This window comes from Coregonus lavaretus, assembly GCF_964263955.1.
Source record: "Coregonus lavaretus genome assembly, chromosome: 20".
Lineage (NCBI taxonomy): Eukaryota > Metazoa > Chordata > Actinopteri > Salmoniformes > Salmonidae > Coregonus > Coregonus lavaretus.
This window is the reverse complement of record NC_140007.1, coordinates 27,514,487-27,540,689: the sequence shown is the minus strand read 5'-3', so window position 1 is coordinate 27,540,689 and position 26,203 is coordinate 27,514,487. Positions and strand designations below refer to the sequence as shown.

The window sequence follows — 26,203 nt, the reverse complement described above, 5'->3', positions numbered from 1 at the left end:
AAACTATCACAAAACATTGCTAGCAATCACTGTAAAGGGGAGGTTGTCAGAAGATGAGAAAGAGAGAGAGATAGAGACAGGGAAAAGGAAAGGCCAGTGGCCGCCTGGAGGAGGGAAAAGGGAGAGCTAATCTGCGACGTCTGTTACATAAGACCTACTACTTGGGCACTGCAAATTATGCCAGAACTCTGGTAGGTCGCAGTCATAAGGAGGCCACCTCCAAAGTGCCCCCGTGACATAAATAGCAACGAGGGACACACAGTTAGTCAAACATTTACTCATGTCGGGCAAGAAGCTAATAGCGTTGCCTGGAGAGTTTCACAAGGCCTGTTTACTTATTTTACGAACCGCCATTTAAAGATTGAACGAGTCCACATTGCATCACTGGTTTGGCAAAGAGGCCATCTCTCTCTACTGCGCTGTAAACAACAGGGGTAAATAAGACAGCAGAATGTGTTCGGCCAAGTTGTGATGGGAGCCCTCTTATTTTACCTCTTTGTCTCATCTTTCCCTGGTACTTTTCAAGGGCAGTGTCAGCAGGGTTTGGCAGGGAAGTGTGTAATTTTCTAAGTATAACCCTGGCTAAGGGGGTAGTTGGACATGGGTTGCCAGTTTATGTTTGCTTTTTTAAATTGGATCCAAACACAGGCTCAAACGGACAACCCAAAGTCCTCCTGTAGCAGCTCAACTCTTCCTTCCCACCTCCGTCTATTCTCTCTCTTTCTCTGCAGGAAGGAAGTCTCAGGAGAAAACAAGACATGTGAAGCTGACTACAGTGTTGGGAGTAGGTGACCTCTGAGGGTCCAGCAGGATGACATGCTGTGATGCCTCATCATAAGTCAACCCTAAGGAGAACATGGCTCACTATACCATATAATCTCATCTGCATAAATCAGGGCCGTTAAAAGAGCCGACCATCTACAATAACAAACATGTCCTGCAACTAGCTTGGATACCAACTATGTGTTATTCCACCTGAAGCCTTGATAACTACTGTTTAAACGTTGTTCTATTCAACTGAGCCATATCAAACCACCCATTCAGGACATATTCAGATGTTCCATGATCACAGTTATGAGAGGCTATGGTGCCGTGGTAATGAGACCATTTTTCTCAGCTGTTGCAGTGTTTCTGAAAGTGCAGCTGACAGGATGATGATATCCCACTCTATTGTTTCTGTGTCACAAATCTCACACTGTAGTATAAGGGACAAAGTTAAAGTATTTGGTTTACTAAACATTTGAACATGTACAGAGTATGCACCTGTTGTTTTTAGAAGAAAATAAGACATAACTGCGGTTTGAGTTACGGGGGTGCCCGGGCAGGCAAGGCAATCCCATAACAAATCTGGGCACCCCATGAGATAATGTATGCCCATTTCTTTCCACACGCCCATTACTCTGTGTGGCAGAGGTCAAACGATTGGGAAATATTAAAAGTTGGTCCAATGTTTTCCGGACACCGTCAAGACTCAATGTGCAACAAATATCCTGCATAAAATATATTTAAGTCTTTATTTATTAACATTGAAACATGTCCTGATTACCCTTCATTTCATCTTTCAGTCAACAATGTATTTTATTCCCTATGGAAAAAAGCTAGTACAAAATTACAGTATATCAACATGTGCTGCCAACGCATGTTAATATGAACATGTGCAAACATACAGTATATATCAACCTCCACACCCAAGTGACAACCCACTGGGCACAAACTGCAGTTAATCAATTCAAAACAGAAAAAATGAGAACTTAAACACTAAGGTTTCTTTCCTTTCCGCTCTCTCTTTTGTTCTCTTCGCTATACGTTTTTCCAGGGACAGTCACATGTTCTGTGTGCTCCTTAACCTCTGATCTGGGGTAGTTCTCACATGCATGGAGCTGTCCTGTGTGTCCAACCCCTCCCTTATCTCCACACAGAGCCCAGTGGGGCAGAGGTGGCGGAACAGCCAGGGCTATGAGGGTGGGGGGGATGTTTTTATTCCCAGGGCCGGTTGTTGTGCAACACTTGACATTGATCTGGGGCTGATGAGCGATGAGACTGCAGTTTACTGGTGTTAAACATCCGTACAACATGCCTCCTTCCTTTTCACTCTCTGCTGTGCCTCGATTCTCTAGTAATACACACATTGTTGTTGTTTTCCTCATTCTCTGGTGCATTGTGAGTGGTCCCACCTCCTCTCTCTCCTCTTATTTTCCTTTACTCCTGCTGCTCCTCTTTTTGTCCCTCTCACTTCTCTGTATGCCTTTCATCCAACCGGTCATTTTACTGCAGTTAATAAGAAACCTGCACGTAGTATGTTGCGTCATTGTACATTCCGGTGTTCTACAAAACAATTACATAATATTCCAGTTGCTCTGTTGATATGGCCCAATGTGTAGTGGGTTAACAGTTGGAACAAAATATTAATCAACACTCATGAAATGGGCTTTATGTAGCAGCTGGCTGGATATATAGCCCTAAATGTCAACTATAACTGCCAAAATAAAGGAAACACTTGAGTGAATGAGGGATACAAAGTACATTGAAAGCAGATGCTTCCACATAGGTGTGGTTCCTGAGCAATTCCTAGGCAATTAATATCCCATCATGCTTAGGGTCATGTATAAAAATGCTGGGCAGGCCCAGTTGCCCATCCACAGGGCACGAGGGGTCACTGAATGGTTTGATGAGCATGACAACGATGTAAACCATTTGCCATGGCCGTCTCAGTCACCAGATCTTAACCTAATTGAACACTTATGGGAAATTCTGGAGCGGCGCCTGAGACAGCGTTTTCCACCACCATCAACCAAATTATTGAATTTCTCATGAAAGAATGGTGTCACATCCCCCCAATAGAGTTCCAGACACTTGTCAAATGTATGCCAAAGCGCATTGAAGCTGTTCTGGCTCGTGGTGGCCCAATGCCCTATTAAGACACTTGGGGGCGGTTTCCCGGACAGAGTTTAATTTAAATCAGGACTAGGCTAATTCTACTTTCTGAGACTTTGCTTACATTTACATTTGAGTCATTTAGCAGACGCTCTTATACAGAGCGACTTAGTTAGTGAGTGCATATATTTTCATACTGGCCCCCCCGTGGGAATTGAACCCACAACCCTGGCGTTGCAAGCACCATGCTCTACCAACTGAGCTACACGGGGCCTTAACTTCAGATTAATTAGTTCTAGACTAGGGTGTCCCAGACTAAGGTAAATAAGGACTAACCAGTTAATCTTTGTGAAGCCTAATTAGATTAACAATGTGCACTTGGTGCTGACCTGAGGATGCTTCAAAAATCAGGGATAGGACACTAATACATAATCTTACTGACACTTGTGGGTGCTTCGCGTGATGTATTTGTTGTCTCTACCTTTTTGCCCTTCGTGCTGTTGTCTGTGCCTAACAATGTTTGTACCATGTTTATGCTGTTACCATGTTGTGTTGCTACTGTGTTGTTGTCATGTTGTGTTGCTACCATTCTGTGTTGTCATGTGTTGCTGCCATGTTGTGTTGTTGTCTTAGATCTCTCTTTATGTAGTGTTGAGGTGTCTCTCGTCATGATGTGTGTTTTGTTCTACATTTAAATGTTTTATCCCAGCCCCCCTCCCCGCAGGAGGCCTTTTGCCCCATGGTAGCCAATCATTGTAAATAAGAATTTGAAAATTGACTTTCCTAGTTAAATAAAAATAAGCATTATGTGGAATTGGAGCAAGTCACTTAAACCAAACAATGGACGGAGGTAAAAGAAAACGTTCAAAGAATTTCATTGACTTTTGAAGAAACCCTCTTGAAGTGAATTGTGTCAAATCACCCAATTATCGAGAACAAACAGCATGATTAATCAACAGAAAACAAGAAAGATAATGCCTGGACTACCATTTGTAATGAATTGAACTCTAATAAAGTAAAAAAGTAAACAAAAGGACGCTACAATAACTTCAGATATGATGCTGTATTTATTGTTGGCCCACTTTTACAAATCACTTTGAAATGTTAGTTTTCTTGCGTAACAACACAGTGGGGCCTAAATGTATTTGTGGCAGAAATGTAACAAGAGTGGCGCAGCAGTCTAAAGCACTGCATTGCAGTGCTAGAGGCGTCACTACGGACCCGGGTTCGATCCCTGGCTGCCGACCGGGAGACCCGTGAGACGGCACACAATTGGCCCAGCGTCGTCCAGGTTAGGGGAGGGTTTGGCTGGCCGGGATGTCCTTGTCCCATCGCACTCTAGCGACTCCTTGTGGCGGGCCGGGCACATGCGCGCTGACTTCGGTTGCTAGCTGTACAGTATTTCCTCTGACTAATTGGTGCTTCCGGGTTAAGCGAGCAGTGTGTCAAGAAGGAGTGCGGCTTGGCGGGTCGTGTTTCGGAGGACGCATTACTCTCGACCTGCGCCTCTCCTGAGTCCGTACGGGAGTTGCAGCGATGGGACAAGACTGTAACTACCAATTGGATATCATTGAAAAAATAATAATACATTTGAAATGTAACAATATCATATATAATTACAAATCATTTATATATTGTCTTTCTAAGGTCCTGTGGAAAAATATAAAAATAAACTGAAAGAAGACAAATGCTGTTGCTCGTAGGGAGTGTTTCAAGACTGGTGGCGGACCCCAGTAAGACCAGAGACAGATGAGCTGGGGGACTTGTTGACTGGGATCATTGATAGCCAGCAAACACTGGAAGGTATCCCCGATGATGACCATTTGGACAGTTCAGATGGGGAACCGTTCCAAAGACAGAGGCTGAGTATGCATGAGAAACTGGCCATGGAATTTCATGAGCGCAAACTAATGTATTTAAAAGAAGAGCATGATATGAAGATGTGAATCCTTCATGTTGAGTTGGCTATGAAGGAGGAGGAGAGAAACATGAAGCAGCAGCAGTACCAATGTTCTTCTCAAACCAGCACCAGTTCGGGGTCCCGATATTTCCATTTGTGAATTCAAAACCTTTTTGTTACCAATCCATGTTTATTATTTGCTTCAATCACCTGAGCTATCTTTGTTGGGAGAAGTGCTGCATAGCAAAAACATCTCTGCAGGCTAGGCCATTTCTGTCATTGTCTGCCTCAACCATGGGAACATCTGGGTCATCCTCATCTTCAATGCGAGGATCTAGGCAGCCATGCTGTTTGAGGTAATTGTGAAACACTGCTGTTGCAATTATGACAATGCAGCATCTTCTTGATAGAAAGCGCAATGTGTTTCTGAGACACCGGAAACGACTCTTCCATACACCAAACGTGCGCTCCACTACACCTCTGGTGCCGATATCAGCTTGGTTGTAACGTTGTTGCTCAGGTCCTAAGCGATGAAGATAGGGGTGAACAAGAAGTTGGTCTGTGCATACCCACAGTCACCAAGGATGATTCCACTATGTTGTCCTCCTTCAAGCTGAGCACACAAAGAGGAGTTTAGGAAAATCCTTGATTCATGAGTTGCACCTTTCCAACATGCAACAATGTTGGAGAACTGCATATTGGGAGTGTACACACTGTACATTTATTGAGAACCAGTTTTTACGATTCCTATACTCCTCAGCATCTGCTGTAGAGGGACACTTGATGGGAATATGACATCCATCTATACAGCCAATGACTCCAGGGAAGTTCCCAAATTCATAGAACGCTACCTTGTAGTTAGCTTGGGCAGCAGCATCAGGGAACTTGATGTAATTGTCTTTCAGTTCACATATAGCATTGCAGACTTTGTGGACTATTCTGCATACAGTCGGTTCACTTACACCACACAAATCTCCTGTTTCACGATGGAAGGTTCCAGATGCCAAAAACCTCAAGGTGATCAGTACTTGTAGGGAAGAAGGGATGGGTCTTCCCCTAGGAGTCAGATGAAAGCCTTGGCTCAAGCAAACAAATTATGTCAGGAGCATTTTCTTTGTACATACGGATATTGTCACAGAAATTGATTTCATCAAAATCATTCAGTGGGTTACTTCTGTCTATAACCGCCCTTCTGTCTGGCCTTGGTGGTGCTCTTTGATCATCATTGAAATAGTCCAGGTAATCCATTTTCCTCTATTGCCAAGGTCAACCTGGGGGCCAACATCCATTAATCTGAAGTTAAACCTGCCTCTGGCCAGGTTTAATTCAAGCCTTCACTTAGATCTAGATTAATGCCATTTCAGTTAGTCCAGTTTAAAAGTGCAATTTAGTCTAGGATTAGGCTTAATCTGTGTCCGCAAAACCACCCCTTTATGTTGGTCTTTCCTTTATTTTGGCAGTTACCAGTATTTTTTCACATTATTACCAGGATGATTTGTGTTGTATTGTTTTTCTCTATACTTTATCTCAGAGGAAGTGTCATACGTAGGTAGGTGTGCATCCTTTTCAGACAAAGCTGCTGCTTGTTAATGTTCCTCAAATAAGTGGAAATTGTCTATCAAACGTTTCCTTTGGGTTAAGTGGGCTGGGAACTCACCCAAGCCACCTACAGGCCTGTATAAAATGAAGTCAGCTTTTGGAAATAAGACATAATGCAGCAAGAGGTCACAATAAGTGTTATGATTTATGAATATGTCATATCATTGATAATTATATGGTAAATTCCTACTTCTATAACGGATAGAGCCTCTATTTCAATTCATTTTAAACTTACTACATTCACCACGTGTTCAAGTTCAAGACTGCATTCATAGAGTCATGGGCCTGGTCAGTGAGCTTTTATTTGCTTTTCCAGCTGGACTCACTGTGACTCTGGGGCTTTTTAAATAGGACAGTCTGGGATATGTGCCCCTGTGGTGAACACAGTAAAAGCAGAACAGTAAACATGATGGACAGAAATTGCAAACGTCCTTTGTGCATCATCCTTTAATACACATTTCACTCACCATCAAGAGCACTGGGCAAATGGGAATTTCCACCAATGGAGGTGAATCCAGAGAATTTGTGGCTTGTTAATGTTCCAGTGGAGTCTGCATTCGGGAGAGAAGATGCCTAGTGTATGAAGGGGGTGTGAGCATGGGGTGGAATTTGAGAGGGAGAGAGTGTCTCCTGTTCCTCAGTTGCACTGTGTTTACACAGTGGACACACCCCTGACCCAGGCACCACCACACACCCCCACATACACTGATCCGCCCCTCAGACACAAAGCCACAGGGATGGCCTAGATTCCTGCACGTGCAGACGCAGGCACATAAAGGCACAGGGAAAATATTACACATGCCTGTTCTGTTACACACACAACCCACATATCCAGACAGATGCTCACATAGACATTTACACATAGCACAATGGCGCTCACGCCAGATTCACACACTCCATCACACAGCCCCACATGCTGTGTGTGTATGAGCACGCTGAAAGACTAGACTACTAACCGTCGCCTATACATTCACACACATGCATACGCCCACACAAGGTATGCAGACAAAGCTTCACGCTGTCACTGTTACACACTGAGCCCCCTCCTCCACACTACACACAGCTTGCCATCTGCAAAGTGCTTTGTGCGGAGGAGAGTTCTGGTAGGTTAGATTTGAGAGACACACCCAGGACGCAGGAAACCGTCAGAGTGGGGCCCATGTGACTCTACAACAACACTCCTTTCCAATGAGTGATGAGTGAGCATGTGTCCTACTGTTCACAATATGGCTTTGAGGAACCACTTGGTGCTATTCCGGGAAAAAATTATAATCGCCTACTGGTCAAAGATGTGGCTCTGGTTTTAAGGTCTGGAAATTCTCCATTATTTGTAAGTGAAACCAACCTACCCAAGCTCAGCTCGCAGCCTCACACATGATCACTGACAGACAAAGATGCCTGACAGTCATTCCTCCAGACTGTCTCCAGAAAGGCATGTCCCCAAGTTAAGCTCTAACTCAACAGCACTGGGCTGCATACAAAATCAGTTTCCCTAACCTCTTGATCCCCCTCCTCTTCGGGATGTGGCATTCGTTTTCAATGCAGAGCGAGAGGAAGAGAGACGCTTTGATGCAGCATTTGACAATGTATAATTCATAACCAGAAACACTTTACATTTTTGTATCCAAATTGTTAATGTCTCTTTCTCGCGATATATTTATAGCTCACTGTAGAAAAACAACAACATTCTCCAATTCTCTTTTCAGTCATTATCAGAAATCCCAAAATACACATAATTCCATAATTCCAAACTTCACAACAGCCAAATTGTTTACCTCTTAGCTGGTTTTCTATGACGTCAGGACACACCCCTATATGGCAGGGGGGCGTCGTCTTCAATACATTCAGAGGAGTTCTATTCTACCAGATGACATGCTCCTGTCCAATAAAAAGAGAGACTATGCTTACACGTTTGTTATGATTGGTTGCTTGCGGTGATATACTTATAGACATGCCTTTCTACTGAGCTATGGGGCGGGACAACGCAGAAGTGGTGGTCGTATCTTTTTAGGGATAGATTAAAGATTTGCCTCTCCGTACGGATTAATGTAAGTTGTTTTACTAATAAGCTTGCCATTTGGTCTTTATAACATACAGATGTTTTAAATACATTTGATAATGATGCACTGACTTTTAGCAATATGTGTTTTGTTGCGTTTGAGACTGAAAAAATGGTCCGCTCTTGCAGCGCTGCACGCTTTCATCGCAACTGCGCGGCTAGCTCGCGGCAGTTTAGCTAGCTAGCTTGTTAATATTTTGACATGCTGACAATGTAGTTAACTAATGTAATTTTACTGCGTTTAATTTGGTTACGTTGGTGAATAGTATTGTTAAATACTTTACGAGTTACTTAATATGGCTAACTATCTTGCTACAATATTACTCGTTAAGAGTATTCAGCTGGATAACTAGCTAGCTATTTTGTTCTGCATAATAAATGTTGCTTTGAATGTTTGATTTATCGTCTTTACTCATACCTAGCCCGTTACCCGTTACGTAAGCTTTGTGTGATCCATTGCCATTTCTTTCAGTTTCAAACCAGAAAAGTTTCCATTGAACGAAGAATACGTTCACCAGCTACCAAACCTTTTGGAAAATTCTCGACCTGGCTTCAAGTTTAACAGTCCCGATACCCTCCCAGCAAAGTAAAGAAACGTGATATGCCACATCAGGTATGAACATAGCTTTTTTAGCAATCTAGCCATTTTGCATAATGCTAGTTAACTAACGTTGGTTACTAAACTCGATTCATCCACAACAGCGGGGACTATGATGCAGCTAGCTGAGGAACGCTCAACTCCTTTCTCATGTCGAGGCGGAGTTGAGTTTTGATAACTGGTCGCGGGATTTGCTAGCAACAACATTGAGTGCGGTTACATGCCCACAAAAGCGATTATTTTGTATAGTCAGTTTAATATAATAGTTCGATTAAAACGTTTACTTACGTTGCAAGAAGAACCTAATAATCATTTTTACATGGACACATCTGATAAATGCAGAAAATAGTGCTGAGTGACTAGTGCTTTTTGGGTTCGGTTTCGGTTCGATTATTTTTTAAATAGCAAATGCACTATGCATTATGTGGGTTGAGTGCTGTAACAACACAGAATAAAATGGTTAATAAAAGTCCCAGGATGGTAGTGACCGCCCATTACTGCTTATCACTTATTAACCATTTATTCACATTACTTTACTTAATTCAAATATTTCAGTTGTGTATATTATATTTGCTTTATTCGCTGACTATTTCATTCAAGTCATCTCATCTCTATAGATCTGATGCCTATGCTGTCTGACAAAATCACTATTTTGTAGTTCTTCTAAATAAATTAGGCATACTTTTGACTGCTGAATACCAACTAGCAATCACTTAGAAAAGAATAATAATAATAATATGCCATTTAGCAGACGCTTTTATCCAAAGCGACTTACAATAATGTGTTTTCAGGTAGAGATGCCTCACGAAGCAACTGTTATTAGTTGTTTGAAAACCAAACAATAACTGCGTCTTCGGTTAATCGCTCAGCACTAGCAGAAAACTGCCAATCAAAATAAACGTTCTACCACAGCTAACATGTTATTTTTGCTAAGCATATTCGATTCTGAGTTTGTACATATAAAGTTGGTATGTGCAAACTACTTCTAAGATGCATGCATTCAGTTCCGAACACACTTCACTCACGATGAATAGGGAGGCTCGCTCGGCAGGTGCTAGCACATGCGCAGATCAAATACACAGCTGGTACGCCGATTTAAAGGTCATTGCTTGTCCTAATAATTTCTAAAGATTACGCATATTAAAGCTGCAATATGTAACGTTTTGGGGACCCGACTAAATTCACATAGAAATGTGACTTATCGATCTGTCATTCTCATTGAAAGCAAGTCTAAGAAAAATGTAGATCTGTACAATGTGCGCTATTTCATGCTTCCCGTTCTTAAGTTTTGTTTTTGCATCTTTTATTTTCTGTGTTGTACACCAGCTTCAAAAAGCTGAAAATACAATATTTTGGGTTATTGAAAATATATTTAACAGCGGTTTAGATGGTACAATGATTCTTTACACTTGTTTTGCTTGTTTTGTCACAGACTGAAATTAGGCAAACTATTAGAATTTTAGCAACCTGGAAATGGCAGAGCGATTTCTGCCTAGTGCACCTTTTTAAGATAAGCAGAGTATGGTGTTTACGTGATTATTGCATAATCTGCTTACTGCCATAATCGGTTTAATATTGAATTTCTAATGTGTAAACGTACTTATTGTAAACGTACTTATTGAGTCACCATCAGTCGATCCTTGTAAAAATGTCAATTCTGAAATCTATTCTGTTTGTCCTGTACAACTGCGGTCCTACTGAAATTCACATTTGTAAGAACTTTTAGCTAAAACAACCACAGACTTTAAACAATTATAATATTAGAAAAATTGATTTAGGCTTTTACTGCTATAGCCCAAAGAAACACATTGAATTACACATTTGTACATGGCAAAACAGACAGTCAAAAGATTTATCATAAGGTTTTGACGTGTCTCCTAAATCTGAGAGAGATGCCCGTTGTGCCATTTTTAAAGCCCGGTACTGGGTTACAGTTCAGATGACTGCCGTAAAGCTTGGACGTCGTAGAGCAAAACAACCGACCCTGTTGTGTTCGTGAGAGTCTCATCTTTTGATTGTAGCTGAAATGGTTCTGTTTTTACAGACGATTTTGTGACTTTTCTGGTCCTGATCGTCTCGTGTAGAAGAAGACTAACTTTAAATGTCCGAACTCCAAATCGAAAAGTCCCATCGGGTAGCCACATGTGTCCATGTAAACATAATTATTACGGAAATAGTTATTCTTGCAAAGCATGTAAACGTTTTTAAACAAACTATTATATTAAAGGGAAACTCCGCCACTTCAACTTAATTTTCATTATCTCAGCACCAAACCAGTGTCCTACATATGTGGAAACGGTGCGTTTCTGTCATCTGTGGTAAAAAAAGATAAGAAAGTTCCTAAAAAAATGCTTCTCTGACATCACAGGGTAGGATTAAAAGTAAGAAAAACTATGATTTTCAAAACCTGCAGTGCGTTTCTAGCCAGAGGGAGGGTATTTCTTTCTCCCCAAATCACTGCGAATCTGTGTTTGAAAATCACTGTTTTTAAAATGTTTAAACTTCTGATATTAACGGTTTTTACCGTTTCATTTTTATCTACAACTTAGAAATGTTCCGTTTTTTCTAATATGTAGACACTAGTTTGATGCTGGAGATAATGAAAATGAGGTTGAAAAGTGTCTGAGTCGCCCTTTTAATCTGATTATCCACAATACTCATTATTGTGTGCATGTAACCCTACTCACTAAAGTAGCTATGTGGGTCCCCAAAAAAATCCAAAGGAAGTTTGGCCTGGTGTCTGTCCTATATCTGAGAGATATAAGAAAGATCAGAGAACTAAAATGTTTATTTGATTTTTTTTATTTATCCCCTTATTTTAGGCACTAAACTCTCCATATATACTTCCATTCATTTTTTAAAACTGGTTCTGGGAAGTCTATAGTCTGACAAACATTTACATTTTAGTAATTTAGCAGACACTCTTATCCAGAGCGATTTACAGGAGCAATTAGGGTTAAGTGCCTTGCTCAAGGGCACATCGACAGATTTTTCACCTAGTCGGCTCGGGGATTAGAACCAGCGACCTTTCGGTTACTGGCACAATGCTCTTAACCACTAAGCTACAAACACCGCTGTAGCTCTGCCACCTTTCACCGCAGATTCGGAAGGGTGATCAGCGGATGCGGTGCATTGAGACGCAGCCCATGCAAAAAACACATCTCTATCTTAGACAGATTTCGATGGGGATTTTTTAAATTATGTTAATTAGATTTCCGCAGGGGCCAAGGGTTAAAAGTAAGAAAAACAATGATTTTCAAAACCTGCAATGTGTTTCTAGCCAGAGGGAGGGTAGTTTCCCCCCCCCATATCACTGCGAATCTGTGTTTGAAAATCACTGTTTTTAAAATGTTTAAACTTTTGATGTCATCTGTTACTTTTTAACGTAAAATGTTTTTCTACAACTTAGAAATGTGCCGTTTTACATTTTAGTCATTTAGTAGACGCTCTTATCCAGAGCGACTTACAGTTAGTGAGTGCATACATATTTATTTTTTCATACTGGCCCCCTGTGGGAATCGAACCCACAACCCTGGCGTTGCGAACTCAATGCTCTACCAACTGAGCTACATCCCTGCCGGCCATTCCCTCCCCTACCCTGGACGACGCTGGGCCAATTGTGCGCCGCCCCATGGGTCTCCCGGTCGCGGCAGGCTACGACAGAGCCTGGATGGTTTTCACATATGTAGACACTGGTCTAAATCTAAAATGTTGCTTTTTGGGTGTAGTTACCCTTTAATGCAAGATACCATTGTTTGGTTAGCAATGTTTCAGTTCATGTGATTGTAGAGTTTGCAGAATAAATGGCCACTGGATTTATAGGCTAGTTTGTAGTTAACATTTAATTGAGAAGGTTTTTGGGAAAGCCTTTCCGTCTCTACCAGAAGATGGTTATCATTAGCATCGTCGCTAACGGCTACACATGTAGACATGCGCACGCACCACACACAGACAGAAGGGCATTCCTGTGCCGTTGCATTTTGTTCATGTGTTATGATTTAATTTGTGCAAATGAAGTTCAATACATTTAGTCATTGTATTGTTTCAGAAGCCATTACCATGCAGATATCTTGGCTGGCATGGTTGGGCTGTTTGATGTGGTCAGATTGTAAGGCACTACATGCTTTTCTGAGGCGGTGCTGATAAAACAGGACAGCGGTTCACTTCGATAGAGAAAGAGCCAGAAGATTTAGCACTGCCAATGATCTTTGTTTATCTACAAACGGTAGGCAAGAGATGTTATCAAAGAGATTTTATGTGATGGTAGAGTTTGCAAAACAAATATCCACTGGATTGATGCAAATAATCATATAATTCTGCCAAGTAAGCATAGGCTACTTTGTAATTAACATTTAATTGAGAAGGTTTTTGGGAAAGCCTTTTCATCTGCCAGAAGACTTTCATTAGCATCATCGCTAACGGCTACACAAAGTGGAAGACTCGTGCACTGCACATACCTAAACGGGGAATTCTCAATGCCTCTTCAGACAGTTGCAGGAAGTACAAATCACTGATGCATTCTGTTCATGTTTTATGATAAACTTGGGCAAATTAATACATTTAGTTGATTCCCTACTAAGTTACAATACATTTTTGAATATTGTTGAATTCCATTTTAATGTCTGTATTCCGTCCACGTTCTCCGCATCACAGATTTTATAGGGCCCTACATAATAGGCCCACATTCAGGCAAGTGTTCCCAGCTCATCTGAGTTCTGCCCTAGTAGCTGGTTAGTTCAAAGTGCAGTACAAACTGTCAAGCAGAAATGTTTCCAACACTGTTAACAAACATGTCCAAGTTGAACTATCCAAGATGACGTAGCATTGCGGTCGTGTACTCTTGTGTCCTTGTAAATAGCCTTTTTTAAAACTTTTGTTGTATATATTCCCCTATCACACTTTTCACCCTTCTACTAAATATACTTTCCTGCAACCCGCCTCACTCAATGTGGAACGGATTCTATTATTTACTTACCTTTTATCTAGAATCTCCAGTTGAAACTAGCTAGCCAGCTAACTAGCTACTTGCTATTAGCCACCGTTAGCGGTTTTTCCACCCAGAACATTGGATTTTCTGCCGGAATAACTGAACCACTGGACCTTAACACTGGATCGCAACCAGCTAGCCGCAACCGAATGGATGTTGCTGTTGGCTAATCACCACTGCCCCCGAAGCAAGCACCAGTTAGCCTTGACCTAGCCTCGAGCCAGGCCCATATCCCGGCTATCTACCTCTCTGTCTACCGGACGGGAGTAGCCAGCTAACTAGGTACTTGCTATTAGCCACCGTTAGCAGGGTTTTTTCACCATTGTCCGTGGCCTGCACTACCTACCAGCCAGCTCTAGCCTGGACTATTATCGGCCAGTCTGCACAGCGCGTATATTGGATTTTCTGCCGGAATCATTGAATCACTGAACCTTTAACACCGGATCATTGCAACTAGCTAGCTTCAACCGAATGGATGTTGTGGTTGGCTAATCAGCCTTGAGCTAGCCTCGAGTCAGGCCCATCTCCCGGCTATCTACCTCTCTGTCAACCGGACGGGACCTCCTAGTGTCGACACGGAGCCCTGCCGATCCATCACGACTGGTCTGCCGACGTAATCGTCTGTGGTTTCAACAGGCTTCCCGTTGCGACGACCACGAAGATCCATCTGCTAGCCCCGGCCCGCTAGCACACGCAATTCAACAGCCGTGCTTCCTGATCGCCTGTGCTGTAGCACCAATTCGAACTGCTCTCGGACTCCCATTGCTGTTCACTGGACCTTATGATCACTCAGCTGCACAGCTGATGCCTGCTGGACTGTTCCTTTACACGGTACCCTGTCCTGTTTCTGTTTAGCCTCAGCCCAAACTTTCATCGCCATTACCAGTTGTTGTCTGAGCTCTCTCGAATAACACCTGTGATTGCTTTATGCCTCTCTCCCATGTCAATATGCCTTGCCTATTGCTGTTCCAGTTAGTTCTTATTATACAATTTCACTGTAGATCCCCAAGTCCCTCTCAAACTGCCTCAAATTGCTCCTTTGTTCCACCTCCCATACACGCGGAGACCGGCTCAATCGGTGCCTCCAGTGATGCTATCTCTTTCATTGTTACCCAACGCTTAGGTTTACCTCCACTGTACTCATCTCCTTCCATATCCTTGTCTGTACATAATGCCCTGGATCTATTCTACAACGCCCGGAGAACTGCCCCCTTTATTGTCTGCACCCAACGCACTAGAAGACCAGTTCTTAAAGCCTTTAGCCGTATCCTTATTCTAGTCCTCCTTTGTTCCTCTAGTGATGTAGAGGCTAACCCAGGCCCTGCAGCCCCCAGTATCACTCCTACTCCCCAGGAGCTATCATTTGTTGACTTCTGTAACCGTAAAAGCCTTGGCTTTTTGCATGTTAACACCAGAAGCCTCCTTCCTAAGTTTGAGTTATTCACTGCGTTAGCACACTCCGCCAACCCTGATGTTCTAGCAGTGTCTGAATCCTGGCTTAGGAAGGCCACCAAAAATTCTGAAATTTCCATCCCCAACTATAACATTTTCCGTCTAGATAGAACTGCCAAAGGGGGTGGAGTTGCAATCTACTGTAGAGAGAGCCTGCAGAGCTCTATCATACTATCCAGGTCTGAGCCCAAACAGTTTGAGCTCCTACTTCTAAAAATCCACCTTTCCAGAAATAAGTCTCTCACTGTTGCTGCTTGCTATAGACCCCCCTCAGCCCCCAGCTGTGCCCTGGACACCATATGTGAATTGATTGCCCCCCATTTATCCTCAGAGTTCGTACTGCTTGGTGACCTAAATTGGGATATGCTTATCACCCTGGCCATCCTACAATCCAAACTAGATGCCCTCAATCTCACACAAATTATCAACGAACCTACCAGGTACAACCCTAAATCCGTAAACATGGGCACCCTCATAGATATCATCCTGACTAACTTACCCTCTAAATACACCTCCGCTGTCTTCAACCAGGATCTCAGCGATCACTGCCTTATTGCCTGCGTCCGCGGTCAAACGACCACCCCTCATCACTGTCAAACGCTCCCTAAAACACTTTAGCGAGCAGGCCTTCCTAATTGACCTGGCCCAGGTATCCTGGATGGATATCGATCTCATTCTGTCAGTAGAGGATGCCTGGTTGTTCTTGAGAGGAAAGCACTTTTAAATCTTAAATAAGCATGCCCCATTCAAAAAATTCAGAAATAAGAACAGATATAGCCCCTGGTTCTCCTCAGACTTGACTGCCCTTGACCAGCACAAACATCCTGTGGCGTACTGCATTAGCATCGAATAGCCCCCGCGATATGCAACTTTTCAGGGAAGTCAGGAACCAATATACACAATCAGCTAGGAAAGCAAAGGCTAACTTTTTGAAACAGAAATTTGCATCCTGTAGCACTAACTCCAAAAAGGTTTGGGACACTAAAGTCCATGGAGAATAAGAGCACCTCCTCCCAGCTGCCCACTGCACTGAGGCTAGGAAACACTATCACCACAGATAAATCTACAATAATCGAGAATTTCAACAAGCATGTTGCTACGGATGGCCATGCTTTCCACCTGGCTACCACTACCCCGGCCACCAGCTCTGCACCCTCCGCTCCAACTTGCCCATGCCCCCCCCGCTTCTCCTTCACACAAATTCAGACAGCTGATGTTCTGAAAGAGCTGCAAAATCTGGACCCCTACAAATCATCTGTGCTAGACAATCTGGACCCTTTCGTTCTAAAATTAGCCGCCAAAATTGTCGCAACCCCTATTACTAGCCCTTTCAACCTCTCTTTCGTAACGTCTGAGATCCCCAGAGATTGGAAAGCTGCCGCGGTCATCCCCCTCTTCAAAGGGGGTGACACTCTAGATCCAAACTGTTACAGACCTATATCCATCCTGCCCTGCCTTTCAAAAGTTTTTGAAAGCCAAGTTAACAAACAGATCATCGACCATTTCGAATCCCACCGTACCTTCTCCGCTATGCAATCCGGTTTCTGAGCTGGTCATGGGTGCACCTCAGCCACGCTCAAGGTCCTAAACAATATTATAGTCGCAATCCATAATAGACAGTACTGTGCAGCCGTCTTCGTCGACCTGGCCAAGGCTTTCGACTCTGTCAACCACCGCATTCTTATTGGCAGACTAAATAGCCTTGGTTTCTCAAATGACTGCCTCGCCTGGTTCACCAACTACTTCTCAGATAGAGTTCAATGTGTCAAATCGGAGGGCCTGTTGTCTGAACCTATGGCAGTCTCTATGGGGATGCCTCAGGGTTCAATTCTCGGGCCGACTATTTTCTGAGTGTATATCAATGATGTCAATCTTGCTTTTGGTGACTCTCAGATCCACCTCTATGCAGACGACACCATTTTGTATACATCTGGCCCTTCATTGGACACTGTTAACAAACCTCCAAACGAGCTTCAATGCCATACAACACTCCTTCAGTAGCCTCCAACTGCTCTTAAACACTAGTAAAACTAAATGCATGCTTTTCAATCGAACGCTGCTGGCACCCGCCCACCCGACTAGAATCACTACTCTCGGCGGGTCTGACCTAGAGTATGTGGACAACTACAAATACCTAGGTGTCTGGTTAGACTGTAAACTATCCTTCCAGACTCACATTAAGCATCTCCAATCCAAAATGAAATCTAGAATCGGCTTCCTATTTCGCAAAACAAAGCCTCCTTCACTCATGCTGCCAAACATGCCCTCGTAAAACTGACTATCCTACCGATCCTTGACTTCAGCGATGTCATTTACAAAATAGCCTCCAACACTCTACTCAGCAAATTGGATGTAGTATATCACAGTGCCATCCGTTTTGTCACCAAAGCCCCATATACTACCCACCACTGTGACCTGTACGCTCTTGTTGGCTGGTCCTCACTACATATTCGTCGCCAAACCCACTGGCTCCAGGTCATCTATAAATCACTGCTAGGCAAATCCCTGCCTTATCTTAGCTCATTGATCACCATAGCAACACCCACCTGTAGTATGCGCTCCAGCAGGTATATCTCACTGGTCATCCCCAAAGCCAACACCTCCTTTGGCCGCCATTCCTTCCAGTTCTCTGCTGCAAATGACTGGAACGAACTGCAAAAATCTCTGAAGCTGGAGACTCTTATCTCCCTCAATAACTTTAAGCATCAGTTGTCAGAGCACCTTACCGATCACTGCACCTGTACACAGCCCATTTGAAATTAGCCCACCCAACTACCTCCTCCCCATATTGTTATTAATTTTGCTAATTTGCACCCCAGTATCTCTATTTGCACATCATCTCTTTCACATCTATCATTCCAGTGTTAATACTAAATTGTAATTATTTTGCTCTGTGGCCTATTTATTGCCTTACCTCCATAACTTGCTACATTTGCACACACTGTATGTATATTTTCTGTTGTATTTTTGACTTTATGTTTTTTTTTTTACCCCATATGTAACTCTGTGTTGTTGTTTTTATCGCACTGCTTTGCTTTATCTTGGCCAGGTCGCAGTTGTAAATGAGAACTTGTTCTCAACTGGCTTACCTGGTTAAATAAAGGTGAAATTAATAATAATATGCCATTTAGCAGACACTTTTATCCAAAGCGACTTACAGTCATGTGTGCATAAATTTTTACGTATGGGTGGTCCCGGGGATCGAACCCACTACCCTGGCGTTACAAGCGCCATGCTCTACCAATTGAGCTACAGAGGACCAGAATATCTTGGCTATTGCTGGTCTACAGCAATTCCCTGGCTTTTGGTGTGAGTGCACAAGTGTTGCTGTACAGACAGTGAGTTTTCTCTTGACGGCTCCCAGATGGGCAAGTCTTGTGAAATATTTTGTGTACTGAAGGTGTATCAGAACTGAAGGTGTATCATTCGTTGTGTTCCCCCAACCACACATTGCAAATGAATAACTTGCTGTGCTGGAGGGCCCCTTGCGCATTGGGTAGGACCACCCAGCTATGAGTGACACGAGGGAGATCATTCAACAATATTACAATTGTTTAAAAAACTATGATTAGAGATCCATGCCATTATTAGTTCATTATTACCCTTTGCCTCACTGTCTTTCACTATTTTCCTTGAAGATGCAGTTTACGCATAAGTGTTTAACTGTTGTTAAATCACTACACTCCAGTAGCCTTGCAGCCTGAGTAGTGGATTACTTTGAAAAAATTGCTAATGGTTTCCACATGAGAGTAATTGCAACGGAACAAAATAAGTGTAGGTATAATTCAGGCCTTTAGAAAAAGTGCTGATGTTATAGTTTTGTGATTAGGCCTTGGCCTAAGGGGCTTTGTGATATCCCCAGGGACGGCCAATGTTTGTAACAGGCAAGCCAGGCGGCTTGCTGTGACTGATCTGGACACCTTGACACTGTTTGTCTCCAAGCACGTTGACAGAAGCCGCATGGCTGGTTAATCCTGTGCTAGCATTCAATGATGACAAGAGAACTACAAGTTGAAGTACTCCACTGAGAACAATTTAAGCCTTCACAAAACAGCTCTTGGAGAGGACTTTGACTTTCAAAAAATGTAAATGGGTGGCTCGATCAATTGTAAAGGCCTTGCACGGTGCATACAACATGGAATTAAAGTTACCAGAGAACAAGGATTACTTTAGATTTTTGAATTTTGGCTACTCAATTACAATAGTTTAACTACCTTAACCTTAATGTTTTTACTGCTACAATAACATTTGCTCCTAGTGCTACTACTGCTCACTAAGCCTTAATGGGTAGTGTTGATGTGCTGCTGTGTAAAGTGTATCCTTGGGGCCTGCAGTGCAGGTATTCACAGGCTTTTGTCCTGTGCAGTGTATGATCCCTGGACTCGGAGAGAGCATAGCAGTAGGGAGGGGCTGTGTTTTGTAAAGGACTCTGGTCTGAGCTCTCTCTCTGACCGGTTGTCCTCACAGAGAGGCCCAGCGCAAGGGGGGTATCCACTCCTCTCGCTCTCCTCCCTCCTCTATCCGCAGCTACTGCTGCAGCTCATGGGTCGAGTGGATCAGGGAGGGACGGGGTGTAAACCGAGTCCACTGGATAGGATTGGTTGAGAGACAACAAGCCCCCCACTGCAGCCCCTCCCCTTCCTGTTTGTGTCCTAGTCATGTGCCCCCCAGACCCCACACCCCACCCCTCCTCATCCTCACCACCGCCACTACTGCACAGAAGAGCTGCTGACTCCTGTGAATACAGAACACGGGGGTAAGCCCATGGAACAGGACTGAGCATGTTTGGCTTGAAGTGTTCTTCTCCACACTCTCTCCCTTTTCCTTGCACTCCTGTCTCCTCTTCTCTCCTCCTGTTTTGAATGGTTCTGTTTTCATTTTGGCGTCTGTCTCAAACGGAGGTGTGTAATATGAGGTAGCTTGTTGAAACGTTTTTCTCTCTCTCGCTCTGTGTTTCCGTCTGTTTTCCTGGTGTTCTTGTCCTTGGAAGCGTCTGTGTTTGGTTCTGGAGTGGAGCGTAGCTCTGTGCTATGGATTGGGCCTCTCGGGTCAGATTTGTTTTATGTCTGTGCTTGTAGTTTGCCAGCCTTAGTATGCAATAAAACCAACACCCGCGTTCCTCTCTCTTAGGAACTCTGTCAGATCAGATGGAGAAATTACCCAGTGACGCAGCCTGCATTTGAATTAATGGGGTAGTTAGATATAATTTTGTGTTTGGTTTCCCCTGGCAGGATGCATTTGTCTGATGGCTGTATGTGGGTTTCCCTGTATTGGAGGTGAAAGCTGACACCACTATGCTTCAGTGACTTTTCTGCCTACTCCACAGGCTACAGTTACTCTCCTGTTGCGTTCCTGTGTTCACCTTTCATCCCAGGGATGGAGTACCTCTGGAATGCATATGGAAAACCTAAAGAGAACAGATACAATGTGTGATTGCAAATATTGTGAGAACTAAGGACATCTGACATTTTATGCTTATACTTTGGTGCTGCTCGTTAAGAACACAGGAAACAATGATACCTCAGCTCTGTGGGCGGCTATTGTCTCTATTGCGTTATTTGTCTATAATCTCATCACTCATCTTTAATGCTCAATTGCACTGTTGTAGTGCGGGATGTGAACGTTTAAATGAAATTTGGACCCTTAATGTTAAGAAAAACCTAAATGTTTGCCCCCACCCCACAACATTTTAATCGCAGTGCAGTTATCACAAAACATTATTATCCGTGTTATAGCCCAACTAGACGATAGGCTATAAAGGCCTGGGAAAAGTTGTGTAATTTAAATAAAACCAGAGCGGAAGAGGTTAACTTTAGGCTACTTTGGTGAATTTGCAAAGCATGCAAGACAGATTACCAAGACATATGCACACCACGGCCTGCCCCTCCTGTCTCTACCTCGCGCTGGCTCGCCTGGGGCATATTCATTACGCTGATTATGTTGCAAAATGTTTCTTAAACGGGTGCAAATGGATTTTGGCCAATAGAAACTCTCGTTTTAGATGAATGATTACGCCCCTGCTCTCTATTTGCTAATAATCCGAGTGTATGTTGAGTCTTCGGTCTGTTGCGTGTAGAATATCCTAGCCTATTCATTAATGATAGGCCCTGCTTTACTGAAGTTGCAATACATTGCAAGCCAAGAAATTGCGAGATAAAGCATTACATTGCGAGATACAGCTTTTGATTGCCGACAGATAGGCCTAGTGCACGGTTCTGGCTGGTGGCCGACCTGCCTATACTGTGCCCCTCTCTTTCTCTGTCCATTGCTAGTTCGCTATGAAAGATGCAAGTGTTTGTTCTCGGAAGTACGGCAGCTAATCAGTCTCCTCCATTCCAAAAGTACTAACTCTTAGGAGTCGATTCCTAGCGGAAACTAATCTTGACACTCAGAAATGGGAGTCAACACGGGGAGTCGAGGAATCAATTATTGTAGAGTCGACTCACCACCGCTACGTCATCGTCGTTAACCGTCGGAAAAATGGCAGAAAGGCAAGCGACCGTTAAATGAGAAGGAAATGTAAACTTTGCGAGGTGGAATTGAGGTAGGCCTACAATAATGGTAGTACAGTTGCAATGCTTAACCATCTGAAAGGGACGTATCGTGAGACCCCAAACACAGGAAGTTGGTGGCAGCTTAATTGGGGTGGACGGGCTCGTGGTAATGGCTGGAGCGGAATAAGTGAAATGTTATGAAATACATCAAACACCTGGTTTCCATGTGTTTGATGCCGTTTGCTCCGTTCCAGCCATTATTATGAGCCGTCCTCCCCTCAGCAGCCTCCACTGGACCTAAACCATTGCTGGCAGCGCAGCTGCATTGTGAATTTCTGTGGAATTCTATGATTTTTTCCCCTTATCGTTTTAATGGAAAATATGTGAAACTAATGTCTGTTAAGAAAGATGGTCCATTTGTCACATCCCTAGTTGTAGTCGTCAAGTCATACTGACGACTATTAACTGATGACAATAACAAAAGTGAATTGACTGACTGGTCTAAGATCTGAGGGACTTGCTTCTTTGAGAGTGGTAGGCATGCACAGTAGTGATGCACGGGTCCGCTGTTTGTTCACCTGCCCGGAATTGCTAATAATCCATCGGCAACCGCCCGACTATGTGAAAATGTGAGGCCCGACCCTAAAAAAAATGCATTCAAATGGCCGAGCAAATAAATATATTTTTTATAGTCCTATCTTTGTGCTTATACCTTCTGACATTTTGGGAGGCTATTTGTCAGTCAACTTGTCTATAAATAGATGCATGCAGCTTCTCTTCTGTCATTACTTGTTGCCCTAGAATACTAAATAAACCCTTGCTCAGCAGAATGTCATAAATCGATAGAATGAATGCTTCAATCTAGTTGACATCAGTAAAGTTTTCTCTTTCCTCTCTGCTTCTCTTGTACAGCAAATATGTTTAGGGACCGGGGAGAGAGTGCAGTAACTCAACAAAAAAACGGGAATGATTAATTTGACCAGTTTTTAAAGGATAATTCACCCCTCCCCTCCCCCCTCCGAAACTCCTGTCAATTTGGTGAAAGCCTGTGTTCACTAGAGATGGGGGGGGGGGAGATAACACACTATCACATTTCATAAAGCTTTTAAAACGATTACCTGCACTCCAGATTGCCAAATCAGCCAATAGATGGTATGGGCATACTTGTCAAGGACACATCCATCAGTCTATATCGTCATGACAAAGTGTATATACAGTGAGGGGAAAAACGTATTTGATCCCCTGCTGATTTTGTAAGTTTGCCCACTGACAAAGAAATGATCAGTCTATAATTTTAATGGAAGGTGTATTTTAACAGTGAGACAGAATAACAACAGCAAAATCCAGAAAAACGCATGTAAAAAATGTTATAAATTGATTTGCATTTTAATGAGGGAAATAAGTATTTGACACCTCTGCAAAACATGACTTAGTACTTGGTGGCAAAACCCTTGTTGGCAATCACAGAGGTCAGATGTTTCTTGAAGTTGGCCACCAGGTTTGCACACATCTCAGGAGGGATTTTGTCCCACTCCTCTTTGCAGATCTTCTCCAAGTCATTAAGGTTTCGAGGCTGACGTTTGGCAACTCGAACGTTCAGCTCCCTCCACAGATTTTCTATGGGATTAAGGTCTGGAGACTGGCTAGGCCACTCCAGGACCTTAATGTGCTTCTTCTTGAGCCACTCCTTTGTTTCCTTGGCCGTGTGTTTTGGGTCATTGTCATGCTGGAATACCCATCCACGACCCTTTTTCAATGCCCTGGCTGAGGGAAGGAGGTTCTCACCCAAGATTTGACGGTACATGGCCCCGTCCATCGTCTCTTTGATGCGGTGAAGTTGTCCTGTCCCCTTAGCAGAAAAACACCCCCAAAGCATAATGTTTCCACCTCCATGTTTGACGGTGGGGATGGTGTTCTTGGGGTCATAGGCAGCATACCTCCTCCTCCAAACACGGCGAGTTGAGTTGATGCCAAAGAGCTCAGTTTTGGTCTCATCTGACCACAACACTTTCACCCAGTTCTCCTCGGAATCATTCAGATGTTCATTGGCAAACTTCAGATGGCCCTGTGTATGTGCTTTCTTGAGCAGAGGGACCTTGCGGGCGCTGCAGGATTTCAGTCCTTCACGGCGTAGTGTGTTACCAATTGTTTTCTTGGTGATAATGGTCCAAGCTGCCTTGAGATCATTGACAAGATCCCCCCGTGTAGTTCTGGGCTGATTCCTCACAGTTCTCATGATCATTGCAACTCCATGAGGTGATATCTTGCATGGAGCCCCAGGCAAAGGGAGATTGACAGTTATTTTGTGTTTCTTCCATTTGCGAATAATCGCACCAACTGTTGTCACCTTCTCACCAAGCTGCTTGGCGATGGTCTTGTAGCCCATTCCAGCCTTGTGTAGGTCTACAATCTTGTCCCTGACATCCTTGGAGAGCTCTTTGGTCTTGGCCATGGTGGAGAGTTTGGAATCTGATTGATTGATTGCTTCTGTGGACAGGTGTCTTTTATACAGTTGACAAGCTGAGATTAGGAGCACTCCCTTTAAGAGTGTGCTCCTAATCTCAGCTCGTTACCTGTATAAAAGACACCTGGGAGCCAGAAATCTTTCTGATTGAGAGGGGGTCAAATCTGGATTTTTTTGTTGTTATTCTGTCTCTCACTGTTCAAATAAACCTACCATTAAAATGATAGACTGATCATTTCTTTGTCAGTGGGCAAACGTACAAAATCTGCAGGGGATCAAATACTTTTTTCCCTCACTGTGTGTGTGTGTATAGTATAATATAATATAATATATATATATATATATACATACACACACACACACAGTGGGGGGGAAAAAGTATTTAGTCAGCCACCAATTGTGCAAGTTCTCCCACTTAAAAAGATGAGAGGCCTGTAATTTTCATCATAGGTACACGTCAACTATGACAGACAAATTGAGAAGAAAAAAAATCCAGACAATCACATTGTAGGATTTTTAATGAATTTATTTGCAAATTATGGTGGAAAATAAGTATTTGGTCACCTACAAACAAGCAAGATTTCTGGCTCACAGACCTGTAACTTCTTCTTTAAGAGGCTCCTCTGTCCTCTACTCGTTACCTGTATTAATGGCACCTGTTTGAACTTGTTATCAGTATAAAATACACCTGTCCACAACCTCAAACAGTCACTCTCCAAGACCAAAGGGCTGTCAAAGGACACCAGAAACAAAATTGTAGACCTGCACCAGGCTGGGAAGACTGAATCTGCAATAGGTAAGCAGCTTGGTTTGAAGAAATCAACTGTGTGAGCAATTATTAGGAAATGGAAGACATACAAGACCACTGATAATCTCCCTCGATCTGGGGCTCCACGCAAGATCTCACCCTGTGGGGTCAAAATGATCACAAGAACGGTGAGCAAAAATCCCAGAACCACACGGGGGGACCTAGTGAATGACCTGCAGAGAGCTGGGACCAAAGTAACAAAGCCTACCATCAGTAACACACTATGCCGCCAGGGACTCAAATCCTGCAGTGCCAGACGTGTCCTCCTGCTTAAGCCAGTATATAATATATATATAATATAATATGCCATTTAGCAGACGCTTTTATCCAAAGCGACTTACAGTCATGCGTGCATACATTTTTTATTTTTTTTGTGTATGGGTGGTCCCGGGGATCGAACCCACTACCTTGGCGTTACAAGCGCCGTGCTCTACCAGCTGAGCTACAGAGGACCACAATGTCCATGCTAGAGTGCATTTGGATGATCCAGAAGAGGATTGGGAGAATGTCAGATGAAACCAAAATAGAACTTTTTGGTAAAAACTCAACTCGTCGTGTTTGGAGGACAAAGAATGCTGAGTTGCATCCAAAGAACACCATACCTACTGTGAAGCATGGGGGTGGAAACCTCATGCTTTGGGGCTGTTTTTCTGCAAAGGGACCAGGACGACTGATCCGTGTAAAGGAAAGAATGAATGGGGCCATGTATCGTGAGATTTTGAGTGAAAACCTCCTTCCATCAGCAAGGGCATTGAAGATGAAACGTGGCTGGGTCTTTCAGCATGACAATGATCCCAAACACACCGCCCGGGCAACGAAGGAGTGGCTTCGTAAGAAGCATTTCAAGGTCCTGGAGTGGCCTAGCCAGTCTCCAGATCTCAACCCCATAGAAAATCTTTGGACGGAGTTGAAAGTCCGTGTTGCCCAGCGACAGCCCCAAAACATCACTGCTCTAGAGGAGATCTGCA

The 26,203-nt window shown here is 43.3% G+C and overlaps 1 protein-coding gene and 1 pseudogene across 3 annotated transcripts in view; one reads left to right on the top strand and one right to left on the bottom strand.

The window, feature by feature from the left end:
- Positions 1-4,989: 4,989 nt before the first annotated feature.
- On the bottom strand, positions 4,990-6,022 carry LOC311148101 (putative nuclease HARBI1; annotated as a pseudogene). The gene has a single exon. The product of its transcript is annotated as a putative nuclease HARBI1 (transcript).
- A 2,317-nt stretch (positions 6,023-8,339) lies between these two features.
- The window catches only part of LOC311147482 (vitamin D3 receptor A), a 95,160-nt gene continuing 77,296 nt past the window's right edge, over positions 8,340-26,203 (top strand). Inside the window, exons 1-2 of one of the 2 annotated variants that reach the window (XM_084184206.1) lie at positions 8,340-8,421; positions 8,905-9,045. The gene's annotated coding sequence lies outside the window, so the exon portion shown is untranslated. Of the gene's footprint in view, positions 8,422-8,904; positions 9,046-20,165; positions 20,226-26,203 lie in introns of those variants that run through there. The other variant, XM_084184208.1, reaches the window with a different exon arrangement.